Raw genomic sequence first — 16140 nt, forward strand, 5'->3', positions numbered from 1 at the left:
TCCAATGGGGAATATGGAATCTGAAACAGCCATCTCCTGTCACCAGGAAACAAACCCAGCCAAAAAATATTTGATGCACAATTTGTTCTGCCTACAAGATGTGCATGTGTTAGGGTTGGAACAGAATTTGAGAGAGAGGCCTAGCTTGAGACCCATGCCATGAGAACAAGCTCACCCCTGACACTTTTAAAGATATTCTGCTATATTTGTAGACAGAAGCCTAGCATAACTGACATCAGAGACCCTCCCCCTATAAATTAATGGAAACAGATACAGAGTCACGTAGCTAACGTTAAGCAGAGCTTGGAGAATCCTCTAGAAGAAGAGGAAGAAGGATTCAGACAGCTAGAAGAGTCAAGGACACCACAAGAAAACCTACAAAATCAAATAACATGGGCCCATAGGGCCTCAGAAAGACTAAACTCTAAAGCAGAGAGCGTGCATGGGATGGGCCTAGGACGTCTGCGCATAAATAATAGTTGAGCAGCTAAGTCTTCATATGGGACTCTTAAAGCAGGAGCAGGGTCTATCTCTGACTATATTGCCTGCTTTTGGATCCCTTCCTCCTATCTCGCTGCCACTTCTAGCCTCAACAGAAGACAATGCACCTAGTCTTACAGCAACGTGATATGCCAAGCGTATCCATGGGAAGTCTTCCCTTTACTGAAGAGAAAATGTAGAGGGGTGTATGGGTGGAGGAGAGGGAAGATGGAGGAAGTTGGAGGAGTGGTGGGAGGGGAAGCTCCTGTGATTAGGATTTAAAGTGAATAATAGAAGGAAATTTAAAAAATTAAAATGTCTGATATCGGCCTTAAAAAAGGCATATTAATCAACGGAATCAGTCTGAAGACTCATGCAGGTACAAACAGAACTTTTGACTAAGAAACTAAAAGTATATACTGGACAGAATATAGTATCTTCAAAAATGGTGGTAGTAAGGCTGGATAGCTGTATGTACAAGAATGCAAATAGATCATGCTGAATAAAACTCTACTCCAACTGGATCAAGAATCTCAGCCTAAGACCAGATATGCTGAATCTGACAGAAGACAGTGGAGAGAAAGCTTGGGCTCATTAATACAGGAAAGACTTGTAAGTAGGATTCCAATTGAAAATTCACTAAGACCAACAATTAATAAAGAGGAAGAAGGGTTCAGACACCTTCTTATGGACCTCTTTATGAAGCTGAAAATCTAAAAACAAAGGACAAACAAGCAAAGCAACATCCAACAGAATGAGTAAGATCTTTACCAATTCTGCGTCGGATAGAATGTTAGTACCTACAATATATAAAGAACTAAGTCACTGAATATCAGGAAGGTAACCCAGTTTAAAAATAGAGTGTAAAACTAAGCAGAGAATCTCTAGAGATCAAACTCAAAAGTTTGGAAAACATTGAAAGAAGGGCTAAACAACACTTTATCAATCAAGGAAATGCAAATTAGAACTACTTTATATACCAATAAAACAAATAATAGCACATGCCTATAGAACGCATGCTTGTACAGGAGTTTCCCGCAGGAAGCTGGAAGTCAATTGACTTCAATAACCAAATATATCACTCTTGGGCAGCTACTGAAAGGACTGTGGAGTGCGACTTGCTCACCATGTTCATTGCGGCCGTATTCAATGTACTCAGAACTTTAAAACAGCCTAGATGTCCACCAGCTCAGAAATGGACAATGAAAATGTGGTACAGTTTTATTTCCCTTCGCACTGATGCCAGATAAGGTAATCCTCTGCTACATATGCAGCTGGATCCATGGACTGGCCCATGTATATATACTCTTTGGTTGGTAGTTTAGTGCCTGGGAGTTCGGAGGGGTCCAGTTAGTTGATATTGTTGCTCTTCCTATGGGGTTCCAAACTCTTTCGGCTCCTTTAGTCCTTCCCTATCTCTTCCTTTGGGGTCCCTGGCCCCGGTATCGTGGTTGGCTGTTAGTGTTTGCATCAGTCTTTTAAAGTTAATTGTTAACACAGTCCTAATCCTAACCACGAAGCTATTTCCAAATAGGATGACTATTTGCAAAAAGACAGTATGTTCCGTCCAATAAAAGGTAACTGGGTATAACGACAACACTCCAGACCGGGTACCATTGCCTGGAGTAGTTGTCAAAACGAACTGCATTAACCGGAAGCCTTTGGAGCATTCAAACTTGAGTGAAATGTCTTCATCAAACTCCTCCACTTAAGGCGTGGAAGAGGAAGTAGAAAGACTGTAACACACAGACGTGAAGAATGGCTGCAAAGAAATATTATTTTCCGGAAGCAGCAAGGTTGATGCCCATAGGAGCACACAGACACAGACGAAACACATAGAAGACCTACCCGGAACCAAGATGGGGTCCCAGCACCAAGATGAGGATTAGACGTGGAGTCCCAATCCCAACTATGAAACTATTTCCAATGGATGACTATTTGCAAAGGGACATTAAGTTTCCTCCAAATAAAGTGTCACTGCCAAGTATACAAGGTTTCAGACCAGGTCCCATTGCCTGGAGTAGTTGCCAAACACAAAATGAGCTCAATGATTTTTGGAGTGGCCTTTTGTTTGCTTGTTTCATTTTGTTTAGTTTTGTTTGGTTTTGGCATGATTTTATTGTGTCTGGCTGGTTTTTTGCTTGTTCGTTTTGATGTTGCCCTATTGTATTTTTTTTTTTGAATGGGGTTTATTTCCTTTTTGTTTGTGTGTTGTTTTGTTTCTGAATGAATGAATGAGAAAGATCATAATGTTGGGTAAATACAAAGGTGGAGAGGATCTGAGGGAAGTATGCATGAGGAAGAATATGATCAGAATACTGCATAAAAACTTTTTAATTAAATAAAATGAACACTTTTACTTAGCATGCATATAACTATAAATTGTGTTGAATCAAAACTGTAAGTCTTTCAACAAAACTTAAATTTAGTATTTTTTTAAATTTAATTAATTTTTCTCTTACTTATTCATCTTACATCCTGCTCATTTTCCCTCTTCCTGTCATTCCCCCCAACAATCCCTCTCCCTCCCTTCTCTCATTGTCCTCTCATGTCCCCTCCCCAGCTCCATATCCATCTCAAACAGTAAAAATACATATGAACATTATAAATGTACACATCACCTGAAATTGGATACATTTTCTATGCACTATTCATGAGTTATGGTATCTATTCATACAATGTAAACTAAATAGAAAAGTAAACAGTATGACTTACTTTTCCTCAGAACTGTGATTAAGTGAAGGCCTAAGGTTTGGTGATCCCACTGCATAACCCAGACCATATCCCAGTACGAATGAAGCATCTGCAATACCTTGAAAATGAAAAGAAGGACTAAAGAGCTTCAAAATTTAACGTGTTAAAAAGAGTCTAAACTATCTGCAATATTTGAAAACTTTTCATGCTATTCTCTATTACTTGACAAAGAGAAGATGGGTAGGAAAAGAGGAAGAAAGGGGGAGGCGTGAAAGGGGGAGGGAAAAACTATAAATAATTTCTGGAATTGACTCTAACAAATCCAAATTAGTAGGGCAGGAAGCTCATGAGAAAGTCATGCAAGAGTTGATGCTCTCTTACGGTTGCTGCTAGTCCTGCGACATTGCCTCTTTGGGAACAATCAGTCTGCCCTGTGAGGACTCTACATTGCTTGAATGAGACCTGTTTTTGTCATAAAGGTCATCTGCCTTACTCAGTGTCTACTGACTGTGAATGTTAATCATAACTAAGACCACATCAGAGAGCCATCTAGACTACTTTCTGATACTACAATTGGTTCCATATCTTCTGACCTAACCAAGTTATAGGTATTATATAATTTAATAGTGAACTTAATTGTATCTCATTTAATCTATATACTTAATGTAGCATAAATATATCTATATTCAATATACACATAAAGTATATTTCCTTTAGTATCTCACCAGCATAAGATAGCACATTTTCATAATTACTTTTTTATTACTCATAAAGACTTCTAGCATAGCAAAGGGTGGCATATAGTACAATATCTATATTGTATAGATAATGTGTCTTATTTTCTATTTAGTAAAAATAAAATGTGTATTTTCTGCCAATCTTGACCAATGCTGATAAGACACAAGTATTTTTCATATATATATATATATATATATATATATATATTCTTTATTTTAATCTTGGAAAGATTTTCTTACTACTGGTGAAAAAGAATGTTATTTTGTGCAAACTATTGCTTACTTCTATTTTTTTAATATTTTTTAAAGATAGAATCTTGGTATTTAGTTCTGACTAATATATATAGCCCTGGTGTTTGATGTGCACTTTCGAAGGGCTTTGAACTGATCATCATCATGTCTCAGTTTCTGTGTGTCTGAGATGACAGGCAAACTACATGCTATTTACTCATGAGACAATTTCAAAGTAAGTACAAAAATAATTTTATAATTTCGAAAATTATTTCTAGCTTTCTCTGTGAAAGGACATATTCATTTTAACCTGGCAGGACCATAGTCTACATAAAGGATATAGTATTTTGGGATTGTATCAATGTTTACACAAAACTGTAGAACACAGTTTACACAAAATATTGAGGAGTGGAAAAAAATGACACTGTGTTCATTCTCCCCTCCACCCCCCACAAGAGAAAAAGAAACAGAGACACAGAGAAAATTTTGCCACTTAAAACATACATGCATTTTCAATCCCTTTACATCTTTTAGTGACATTACATGATTTTTCTAGTTTTCCAAACCTCAGAATTAGGTCAATCAATGTCATTTTGAAGTTTTGCAAACAAGTCATCAGTAAAGTGTCATCACAGGGCCAATAGTATTTCTGTGTCTATTCGAACATACAGAGACCCAGTGACTGTTCAAAACAGGCCATTATAATAATAAAAAAGCAAACTTGCCTAAATAGATCCCAGCCAAGTACGAGGAAATGTTGTCATAAATGTAGGTCATACCAAGGACATACATCGGCATCGATGCAAATCCCTGAAAACACTGCCCGATGACAGAAAGATAGATAATTTCTGATTTGAATGGTATGATTTTCTCACAATTTGGCATTGTTCTTTGTTCTTCATCTTTGCACAACTCTTTTGAAAGATAAAAATTATATTTTACTGAATTGAATTCAAAATTAAATGTACAATAAATCTGCAGTTGCTACTACCACCATGATTTTTTCTTTCATTTGATATTCTTAAATTGAATATACCAATATTATTAATGATCATAGTCTTAAGAGAAATTGTACATTAAAAGAAAACATGTCAGAATACTGTAGGACACATGCATATTAGGAAGGAAACAGTGTGGTTGTTTATATGTACAAGATTACCTCTACACAGATGTGCTTATATGCATACACAATCACTCATATGTAATACATATGCACTCACTTTCCTATACTTTGGATCATGTTCTGACATTTGTCTCCACAAGAAAAGTACTTGTAATACCCTGGATGGTCCACCATCTGAGTTTAGTTCCATATCCCTTTCTTTAACAATCTTTAAATTATATCCAAAATTCTTTGATGAAATAATTTCTTATTTTTGACTCTTGAGCTTCAGCAATACACTATTATGGTTTGTACATGAAATACCTCTCTAAAGTCTCATGTTCATTATTAAATTCCTTATTGATATTATTTGGAGAGTTCCTAGAACTGTGAGGGAGACACAGAACCTAGTCTCTGTAAGGTATATCTTGTCACCGTTCCTCAATATCTTCACTCTGTATTTCTCCCACCACGAGGTAAACAGACTTCCTTCGCACATTCCTAGCTTTGTCTGGCTATGGGCTCAGAGTTGATAGAGACTAGCAATGTGAAGGTAGCACTCTGAAACCATGAGTTAGAAAAATTCATGCTTCCTACCTTTAAGTTGTGTTTGACATTTTTTGACAGCAGCAAGACAGCTAAGTACACATGGGATCATCAAAACAAGGTATTAAGTCATAAAGCTAGATGGTTGTGGGGTACAACTTTAATCCCAGTATGTGTGATGGAGAGGGAGGAGGATCTCTGGACTGAGGCCAGATTGATTGACAGAGTAAGTTCCAGAACAACCAAGGCTGTAAGAGCAGCCAGGGCCACAAAAGAAACCCTGTATTGACAACAAACAAACAAACAAACCAACAAACAAACAGTTCACCAATACCACAATAGTTATTATGTGATAATCTAACAATTAGATTTTTAAATCCTTTGTGTCACATGTTACTTCATGTTATTCTTACATGGTTATGGGACTTGTGTATTTATAATTGTTAGGTTGATGGTGGAGCTAAGCAGGTGATACTAAAGTCATATATGTTATGACTATCTCAAGTAACCCTTAACATATGCACTTGAAGTATTATAGAATAACTGTTAAAGTGAGTGCTACTTTCATTACATGAATGAAACCTTACTTGGCTTAATTTTTGTGTAATAATACATAACTTTGTGGAAAATTGAAAACTGTCTTTAAAATTATCATTTTTTTATCCCAGCATGATCATCCTTTTTACATTTTATTGTAATAATGCATAATGTGTCAATTTCTTTATGCCATTTTCAAATCTGTGTATGATGCATTCCTATCAATTTCATCTCTTTTCTCTGTCTCACACATACACCCAATCTACCTTCTCTTCTCTTTTGTTCTTGATCATCTTCGTGTTCTTGTTCCCCTCCTCCTCCCCTCCCCTTCCCCCTCCCTCTCCTCTTTCTTCTCTCTTTTCTTCTGCTTCTTTTTCTTCTTCTTCAATTACTCAATGAGTTGTGTTAAAATTGTTTACTGGATGAAGGCTGACTTGGTTGCAGAAGCATGACACCTTGCCAGGCACTCCACTGCTGAACTCTATCTTAGCAACATCTACAGCAATGCATGGGAACTTGTGCTCTCCTTTCCCTTTTATGATAATATGTTTGCAGACTATCTTGAATATAATTTATTTGTAGATATTCAGTTTCTGTGAGTTGAAAATTACGATGGACGTTTCATTCCTACATTCAGGATTTCACACTGCTTCCCAAACCTGCCACCTCATCTGGCTTTCATTCTTCTGCAGTGTTCCCTGGGCCTTAAAGAGCCTATCTATAGTTAAGCATACCACAGCTATAATTCATGCCTACTTCTTATTCTCCAAATTCTTCCAGCTAATGTCTTTTAGGGTGTGAGCCAAATAATCTTTTAAAAATCTTATTAGAATACCTGTAACCTAATTCAGTGGCCCCTATTTTATGTTTTGTCTGTAAATATCAGTGCTTCTATATGACATTGCTCTCTTTCAAAACAAGCAAGTTATCAGTCAATTTACAAACAATATCAAGTTATCTCTCTTCTTTATTGGTTATTTTATTCATGTGTATTTGAAATGTTATCCTCCTTCCCAGTTTCACTTCCACAAACACATTATCCCCTCCTCATCCCCTCTGCTTTCTATGAGAGTGCTTCCCATACCCTTACCTCCACTTCCTCCACCCACTCCTGCTTTAGTGCCCTTACATTACCTAGGCTGTGTCATCAAGCTTCCACATGACTGCATGACTATATGATTCCTCCCATTGATGCCAGAGAATGCAATCCTCTGCTATATATGCAGGTAGAGCCATGGATCCCTCCATCCATGTGTACTCTTTGGTTGATGGTTTAGTCTCTTGAGAGCACAGGGCAGTTCTGGTTGGTTGATATTGTTCTTCCTATGGGATTGCAAGTCCCTTCATCTCCTTCAGTCCTCTCTCTAACTCCTTCATTGGGGGCACTGTTCTCAGTCTTATCGTTGGCTGTGAGCATCCACCACTGTATTTGTCAGGCTCTGGCACAGCCTTTCAGGAGACAGCTATATCAGGCTCCTGTCAGCAAGTACTTCTTGGCATCTGCAATAGTGTCTGGGTTTGGGTTCTGCATATATATCGTATATATCCCTAGATAGGGCAGTCTCAGGATGGCCTTTCCTTCAGTCTCTGCTCCACTGTTTGTCCTTGCATTTCCTTTTAACAGGAGCAATTTTGGATTAATATTTTTGAGATGGGTGAGTGGCCCTATCCCTCAATTGGGGCCATGCCTGTCCACTGGATATGGTCTCTACAGGTTCTACCTCCCATGTGTGGGTATTTCGGCTAATGTCATCCCTGTTGGGTCCTGAATCTCTTGGGACTTTAGCATCTGGAACTTTCTAGTGGCTACCTCCAGTTCTTCATCCCATACTGCTACACACCTCACTTCAAATTCCTGATCCTCTGTACTTCTCTCAACTCCTGGCTCCTCCCTAATCTGATCCTGCCCCCTTTTTCCTCCCAGTCCTCTCTCCCTCTCAGATCCCTCCGTCCCTCTATGCCTGTGATTATTTTCTCCCCACTTCTGAGTAGGATTGAAGACTCCACATTTTTTGCCTTCCTTCTTCTTAAGCTTTATAGTCTTTGAGTTGTATCATGGATATTCTGAGCTTTTAAGGAATGGATACAAAAATTGTGGTAATTTACAAAATGAAGTACTACTCAGCTATTGAAAACAATGACTTCATGAAATTTGCAGGCAAATGGATGGAACTGGAAAATATCCTGAGTGAGGTAACCCACTCACAAAAGAACACACATGTCATATACTCCTTTATAAGTGGATATTAGCCCAAATTATCATTTTACTTAGTTTCTAGCTATAGTTTTAGAGCTGAAAGAATATAACAGTGTGCAAAATCTGATCTGACTTTGTGATAAATAAAACAAGAAAGTCTTTCACTGTGTTTATAATCATAAAATACCCCCTTAGCCTATTTATATCTGCCTTGTTCTAGAAACTTGAGTTTAATAATGTATGTACTTTTAAGGATCACATTTCTCAGCTTTCTATTGAATGTTATTTGAAAGCAAATGGTTCCCACTGTAGTAAACCTATTCTTTTTTAGGTTCAATGGTAAAATAATAATTCTGTTAAGGAAATTGAAGATTTTAAATAACATATAAATACCATACATAGTAAGCCCCAAAAATGAAACTATCAAGATGTAGAAAGTGTTCAATATTACAAATACTGATTAAAGTTCTAAATTTATAACAAGTAAGTTCTCCTTACAGTAAATAGCATGAATTCCATTAGTGATTTTCCAGAAATAATTCTGTTGCACCATTTTGGATAAAATCATGTTGAAATTCATCAAATAAATAGGTGTAGAAAGTCAAGCAATGTGAAGAGGTCTCCCATAAAGTTGTGTATGAAAACAAAATTTCAGTGGGTGAAAAAAGGAAAACTGACCACACGTGTGGCTGCTCTTGCGATCCTTCAGGGTGAGAAGGACTTGGAGCTGGGGTGGCTCAGCAATCCAGAATCCTAGGTGTTCTTTCAGAGAAACTAGGGTCTGTTTCTAGCACCTAAATGGCAGCTCACAACCATCTGAACCTCCAGTTCCAGGTTCTGACTATCTTTCTGGCCTTGACAGATATCAGCATGGAAATGGTGTACTTACATAACACATGAATAACATTCAAATAGATAAAATGAAATCAATATTTAAAATGTTAGAAGAAAATGTAAAAGGCCCTCCTTCCTCTTTCCCCAATTACAGCATAGCAGTAATAGAAATAGAACATAAATATTAGAGTGACAAAGTGGGCAATGTAAGGAACTGAGGAAAGAAACAGCATAGGGGCTTTGAAGGGGAGATGTGGGAGGGACTGGAAGATGAAAAAAAGGGGGAAATTTTTAAATTTATTTTAATTAAAAGACAAAAATTAAGAGGCATTTGAAATTCTAAAACGGAGTGAGAGTAATTTGATTGTGTTTAATCCTTAGTGAGAACTGGAAGAGAAGGGGACCTTGGATACAGCAGTAGAAAGGGAAGACAAATGGAAGGAATGATGAAATAGGAGCAGATAGAAGGGCCACAAGGACAGCTCCTTCATTTTAACAGGAGGGGACTATGAGGAATACTGATACACAAGTGTAGGCCCAAGTAAAACTTCACTGTTAAGAAATTAAAGCAATTTTCCTCCATGAAATAATTTTCATCCAACACAGGGCATTTTAGGAGTTCAGTAAGAAAACCTAAAGTCCTTGCAAAGGTTATAAGAGAATGTGACCTATGTGAGGACTTTCACAGAAATGGATCCAATAGTGAAGAAACTAGCACTTCCAATTAGAAGCAGCAGATTCATCACAGGACTCAGCAGTCATCTGGCACAGGGAAAGGGGCAGGTGCATTATTCACTCCCAACATTTCCAAGCAGGAGATAAAAGGACAATGAGATAAAATAGCCAAGGTTACTCACTAGAGGAAATTTGAATGATTTTGATATGTCATGTTGGCATACAAAAAACTAGCTTCAAATGAAGTAAAGTAGCAACTAGGAGAACCAGAGAAAGCTGGTTTTCACTATCCACTAGTTCTAACGATAGAAAAGAAGTTTGCCTTCACTCTGAATAAGTATGAAACACTGGTGGGTATAATAAAAAACCTGAGCTCAATAAACGCTCAGTAACGGGAGCTTTCTACTCTCCCAAGAAAGTGGTCAGTATGAAAGCAGTATGTATGGTCACTTTATATAAATTTCTAGAAAAAAAGCAACAGTGTAGGATGAGTATTTTCATGACTTCATCAAGAAGTGTTGCTTTGAATTTTTCAAGATGTGGTGAAGTATCAAGTCTGTATGTTTGTTGAGGCACACATATTCTACATGTGTGTTGAGTAGGAACCTGTCATCATTGTAGATAACAGATGGAACATGGAGAGTTCTAAAAAAAAATAGAAATTTACGAACCATACCATGGGAGTTCTGAGAACTCTTAACAGAAGATAAGCCTAGTGTCTAGTCAACCAAGCATGAAAAAGAAAAGACCAGAAAAAATAAAAACAGGAGACATCACAGTAAGAGAAGAGGGGTATATAAGCAAGGGGAGAATCTCTCTCTCTCTCTCTCTCTCTCTCTCTCTTTCTCTCTCTCTCTCTCTCTCTCTCTCTCTCCTCTCCCCTCTCCTCTCTCTCTCTCTCTCTCTCTCTCTCTCTCTCTCTCTCTCTCTCTCTCTGGGTGTGAATATGTATGTTTAAACTGAAATATGAGTCAAAGGTATTAGTGAAGATGTAAACTGTCAGAATAAATCAATTATCTGCAAGAAAGAAATAGCTGAGTACTTTTCAACAGATGATTATGGCTGCTTCTCAGCCATCAGACACCTAGAAAATATTCTGAATGATGAGTGGTAGACACCTAATCCCAAGTAAAGCAATATATGCAAAAATACAGATGACATGAACAAGATTCAAAAGAAAGAAAAATACAAATTTCTACTGTTATAACGCCTTCCAGCACTAATAACAAGTTTTTAAATTTTTATTTTTATTTTTTAAATTGTGTGTGTGTGTGTGTGTGTGTGTGTGTGTGTGTGTGTGTGTGTGTGTATGTGTAGGCCAATGCCTGCAGAAGCCATTAGATTGTATCAGATCACAAAGAGCTGTAGCTATGTATGGTTTCTAGCTACTTGATGCCCATGCATGGAAACAAACTCAGGTCCTCTATAAAGGTAGTACATGCTCTGAGCTACCTACCAGATTTTTAAAAACTTATAATGGTAAGTTTCTGAAGATTTTACCATTTCTGACCATAATTTTTTTTAGGAGAAAAAAGGAATGATTTCTTTCCTTTCTTTTCATAAGTCCTCTTCTAATTCAAGAAAATGTCACTTCTATGAATATCAAAGATATATGTAATATACAGTTCTTACTTTTATATGCATTATGTTCTATGTAACTATATTAATATTAAAATAGTTTGGGTTCATATTAACTGCTTTTACAAAGACTGAAAAACGTTGAAAAAAGTACTGAACAACTTTATCAGGAAAATGCAAATTAGAACTACTTTGAGGTTTAGTTTCCCACCATAAAACAATAGTACATGCTGATAGAGTGCACACTGGTTCAGCCAATATAGAAATCAATGAGGGGGTTTCCTTAGGACGTTGGTGTCATTCTACCTCAAGATCCAATTACACCACTCTTGGGCGTGTACTGAAAAGACTGTACACTGATTCTTACTCATCCTTACTTGCTGCTGCTGTATTCAAACACCGTAACTATACCATTATAAACTTCAAAGACATTTGCATTCATACATATGCACATGGATACATCTCCCTTTTTCATCATTTGTTGTTAAAATGCAGCTTAGCATGTATATAGAAGCCTGTACATGATATGGACAATGGTGTTAGAAATAATGTCCAAGGACTGTTCAAATATATTTTACTAGGAATAGAGAAAGACTGTGGAATCAACAAAGAGCAATGTTGCAAAACCACTATCTTTACAGATTCAAATCGTAGTCTTAGAGTAGTGTCTTACTTTTGCAATGCTAGGAGTACGTAGATATGTATGTAGGTAGGAAAATTAATCCTTCTGTGTATGTAGGCTTATTCCTATATTTGAACTTATCTGCCTCTGTGCTACAAGGAGAATGAAGAGAATACTTAAAATATCTTGTGCAATATGAAATAAACTAATAAACTTCTCAAGAGACTTTTTAACACATGTGACATTGCATAAAACAAATATTTACAAATTATCTCAGAATATTCTTTCCTAGCATCATTTCTTCTTTGAGAGGTAAATCAGAGAAATACAGAAATTTTTTTTTTTTTTTGGTTCTTTTTTTTTTTTTTTTTTTTTTTCGGAGCTGGGGACCGAACCCAGGGCCTTGCGCTTCCTAGGCAAGCGCTCTACCACTGAGCTAAATCCCCAACCCCAGAAATTTTTAATAAGCACCATTACATAAGAATACACAGGCATCATGATTCTGTTTTAACATATTCGAATCAACGATTAAAAAAACAATTTAGCATATTATAGAATATTTGAAAGCTCTCACCTCCAGTTTCTTCCACCGGATGTATAACTTCATATTTCAAGTATGGGAGAGCACCTATAATTGATCCAAGTCCTACTAAAAAGGCGGCAGTTGCCACCCATCTTGACCTCCTCCCTCTGCCTCCATAGTGGGCTACAATAATTACTACCAATAATGATGAAAGATCATACGCAGTGGTCAATAGAATTTTCTCTGGGTGTGACAGATAAAAATCCCTCTCAAAATTTCCAATACTCAAATCAGTCAGACCAAATACAATACCTAAGGAGTCAAAGAAAAATAAAAAAGAGGGTGATAAACACATTTTAACAGGCAGAACATATAACCACTATAGTCAAAGGAAAGTTTAATTTACACTGATTTATAATGTTAGGAATGACCTAAACACTATAAACAGAAATAACTTTACTCACCTCCACAAATATTTTTACTTGGATTTCAGAAACTATTTGTGACCACCTCTATACGTTTATTAACGATCAACTATATTTGTACTGTCTCTTAACTCTTTTGAAGCATTCTCAGTATCAGTTACCAAGAATTAACAGAATGCGAATGGATGTTTACCTAGTTTCTAAAAATGAAACCATAAAGAAAGTTGGGACCCAGCTTTTATTTCTAAATACAACGTTCCAGAGCTGGAATTCTGTGCTGGAAGATTAGCATTTTGAGCATTTTCAATCTTTTTGAAAAAAGCAAAAACAAAAACAAAGTATACATTCAACGTAATTGCTTTCATTTTCTTGAACAGTAAACAAATGAGAGCATACTACGTATAGACATATTCATAACTATGGGTATCTATAGCCAATATTCTGAGCTGAAGTGTAACTTATTGAATATTTTCAGTTTTTTTAAATGTACACTTTCAATGTAAATCGTTTCATGTTTTTAAGAATTAAGTGACAGTATGAATGTGTACACAGCTATCATCCAGCATGTAGAGAAATATGCATTTCTTGGTATAAAATGATAAAAAAACCACATAATTACAAGTTAACACTTATGTCTCCAATGTAGCTGGGTCACAAGTCACTGTTGTCCAGCTTCCTCAAAGACTCCTTGGTTTTCAGGGATCCGGGAATCCATATATTTCCTAAAGCTCCTACATCTATGAGAAGCAGCTGATCCCCTGCTGGTCTACTGCCCCAGCAGTGGCCAGGGACAGGGACAGGAGCACAGTGCAGATGACCATTACTGATAGAGTATCTATTCCCTACTTTATGTCCAAGAACTTCACTCAGTGTTGCTCCTGCTGCCAAAATCACCACCCAAATCAGAAAACCATAGAAGATTCTGCCTCTGCTTTTGATGCCTACTGCCCCAGCCTCTCAATAGCTAGGTGTGTGAGCAGTGGGCAAATGTAGCTTCCAAGCTAACTAGAGAAATTTCAAATAAAAGTAAACTCAGAAGTGGACTGAAACTATTTAGTGGATATAGTCAAAAAGGTGAGTATTTATATTAATAAAAATTATTTATAAAATTAAAATAATAGAGGAAGAATAGGAAGGAGGAAGGAGACAACATGGAAAAGTAACACCTTTGTTTTTTTTTTTTCCTTCCTTTTTTCCTTCCTACTCCAAATCTAACCAAACCCTCAATTCACAGATGAGGAAACAAAAATCTTACCGAAAATTGCTTTTACAGAGTGTTTCAAAATTCTGAGCGGAAACCAGCATGTGACGGCAATGCTGTTTTCAAGTTTGTTTTAATCTTGAAAAAGATTCAGCCTAGAACCTAAGATGGTCAACAAAAAACAGTGAGCGAACTTAGTATCGCCTTCTCCTCAGTTCTCACTGGAGGCAAGAAGCTGACACCCACAATGTCAGGAGTGTACCCTGCCATGCAGGCGGCCAAAGACCTGGAATAACAAGAACTGTGCTCCCCGACTTTTATTCCACTCACGCCTGGAAAACAAGCCAGAGATCACATACCTGCTCCCTCTCAGCCATGCCAACCTCGCTATTCGACTTACCAGAGCTATCCTACTCCTCCAACTTACCTTGAGCTAGGGTCAATATACAGAACGAGATAAGAAAGAAGTTGATGTTGTTGAAACGCTGCAAAGAAGGGACAACCAGAGACCCCAAGCCGAATGGCCCATCCAAGTCAGTTGGTATTTTATCTGATAACTGTGACGAGGTTTCAGAGTTAGCATTTTGGAGGCCTGTAACATCTGACATGGCAGCTGAAAGGCGTATCTGATAAGGGAATACTCTGATGTGTTCTTGATCATCGTCAGTCCACTCTTCCTTGGGAGGCTCCGCGCTGCTGTCCATCCAAGCCTCTGCAGTGATGTCCGCCAGAGCCTCTGCAGTGATGTCCACTGGAGCCTGTGCAGTGATGTCCACCGGAGCCTCTGTAGTGATGTCCACCGGAGCCTCTGTAGTGATGTTCACCGGAGCCTCCAAAGTATTATCTTTCCGGGCCTTCGCAGTACTGGCCTGCCTTTGTTCCAAGTTCCGCTCCATGGCTTATCCGAAGCAGGGCTGTGCAGGTGTTTCAAGGCACCTGTGTACTCCCTGGCTTCAGGTGTCTAATGCTGTCGCTGACACTCTAACCTCTGCAGGGAACGTTACTTCTAGGGAAGGAAACCAACGTCCCTACAGAAGGGTTGAGTGACGCAACAGAAGTTCCAAGCCTGGATTCCATCTTCTCTGCGTCACAGAGAAGGAAAGAAGAGGAAGGGAAGGAGGGAGAAGGGGAAGAAGAGGGAGGAGGTGAATAAGATCAACCCATGTTGAACAAAATGCCTAAATACCTAACAAAAATATTTATAAAAGAAAAAGGGACAAATAAACGTGTAAGCAAAGAACCTGGGAACCAACTGTCAGTATCTCAATGTTTCCTTCAGTGTGGTGTCTCTACAACTAGATAATCTCACTTGATATAATTTTTAATGTACTAAAATAATTAATGAATTAATAAGAGGAGAAAGAAGAAAGGAAAGAAATGAAAAAGAAAGTGAAAGAAAAGTAAAAAGAAAGAAAGGAGAGAAAGAGAAATCATGAAACATGAAAAGACATCCATTTATGATGGAGAGTCTTTAAAGTTCATACATAGCCTCTTTTCTCTCAATTGTGTATGTATATGTGTGTGTGTGTGATTTAAGTATGGGACAGAGGGACCAACCTCCCATATTATCAGTCTTGCTTCAGTGTAATGTATTTAAACTGGATAATGTCACTTGCTATTAATTTATTAAAGTACTAAATAAATAAAATAATACATAAAAGAAATAAAGAAAAAGTGTAGTTGGTGTGTGTGTGTGTGTGTGTGTGTGTGTGTGTGTGTAGACTGGTGATCACAATTGATATGGAAACTGTCATTTGA

The 16140-nt window shown here is 37.5% G+C and overlaps 2 long non-coding RNA genes across 2 annotated transcripts in view; one reads left to right on the forward strand and one right to left on the reverse strand.

Moving 5' to 3' along the window:
- Positions 1-15360, reverse strand: part of Slco6b1 (solute carrier organic anion transporter family member 6B1) — an 80705-nt gene extending 65345 nt beyond the window's left edge. The window contains exons 1-4 of the long non-coding RNA NR_185094.1: positions 14810-15360; positions 12808-13068; positions 4868-5056; positions 3196-3292 (exon numbers count right to left, since the gene is read on the reverse strand). This is a non-coding gene — a long non-coding RNA (solute carrier organic anion transporter family member 6B1). The remainder of the gene's footprint in view (positions 1-3195; positions 3293-4867; positions 5057-12807; positions 13069-14809) is intronic.
- LOC134480422 (uncharacterized) lies at positions 1710-15393 on the forward strand. Its single transcript, XR_010054883.1, has 2 exons — positions 1710-3782; positions 14416-15393. It is a non-coding gene; the product is annotated as an uncharacterized LOC134480422 (long non-coding RNA).
- Positions 15394-16140: the final 747 nt, after the last annotated feature.

This window comes from Rattus norvegicus, chromosome 9 (genome assembly GCF_036323735.1).
Source record: "Rattus norvegicus strain BN/NHsdMcwi chromosome 9, GRCr8, whole genome shotgun sequence".
Taxonomy (NCBI): Eukaryota; Metazoa; Chordata; class Mammalia; order Rodentia; family Muridae; genus Rattus; species Rattus norvegicus.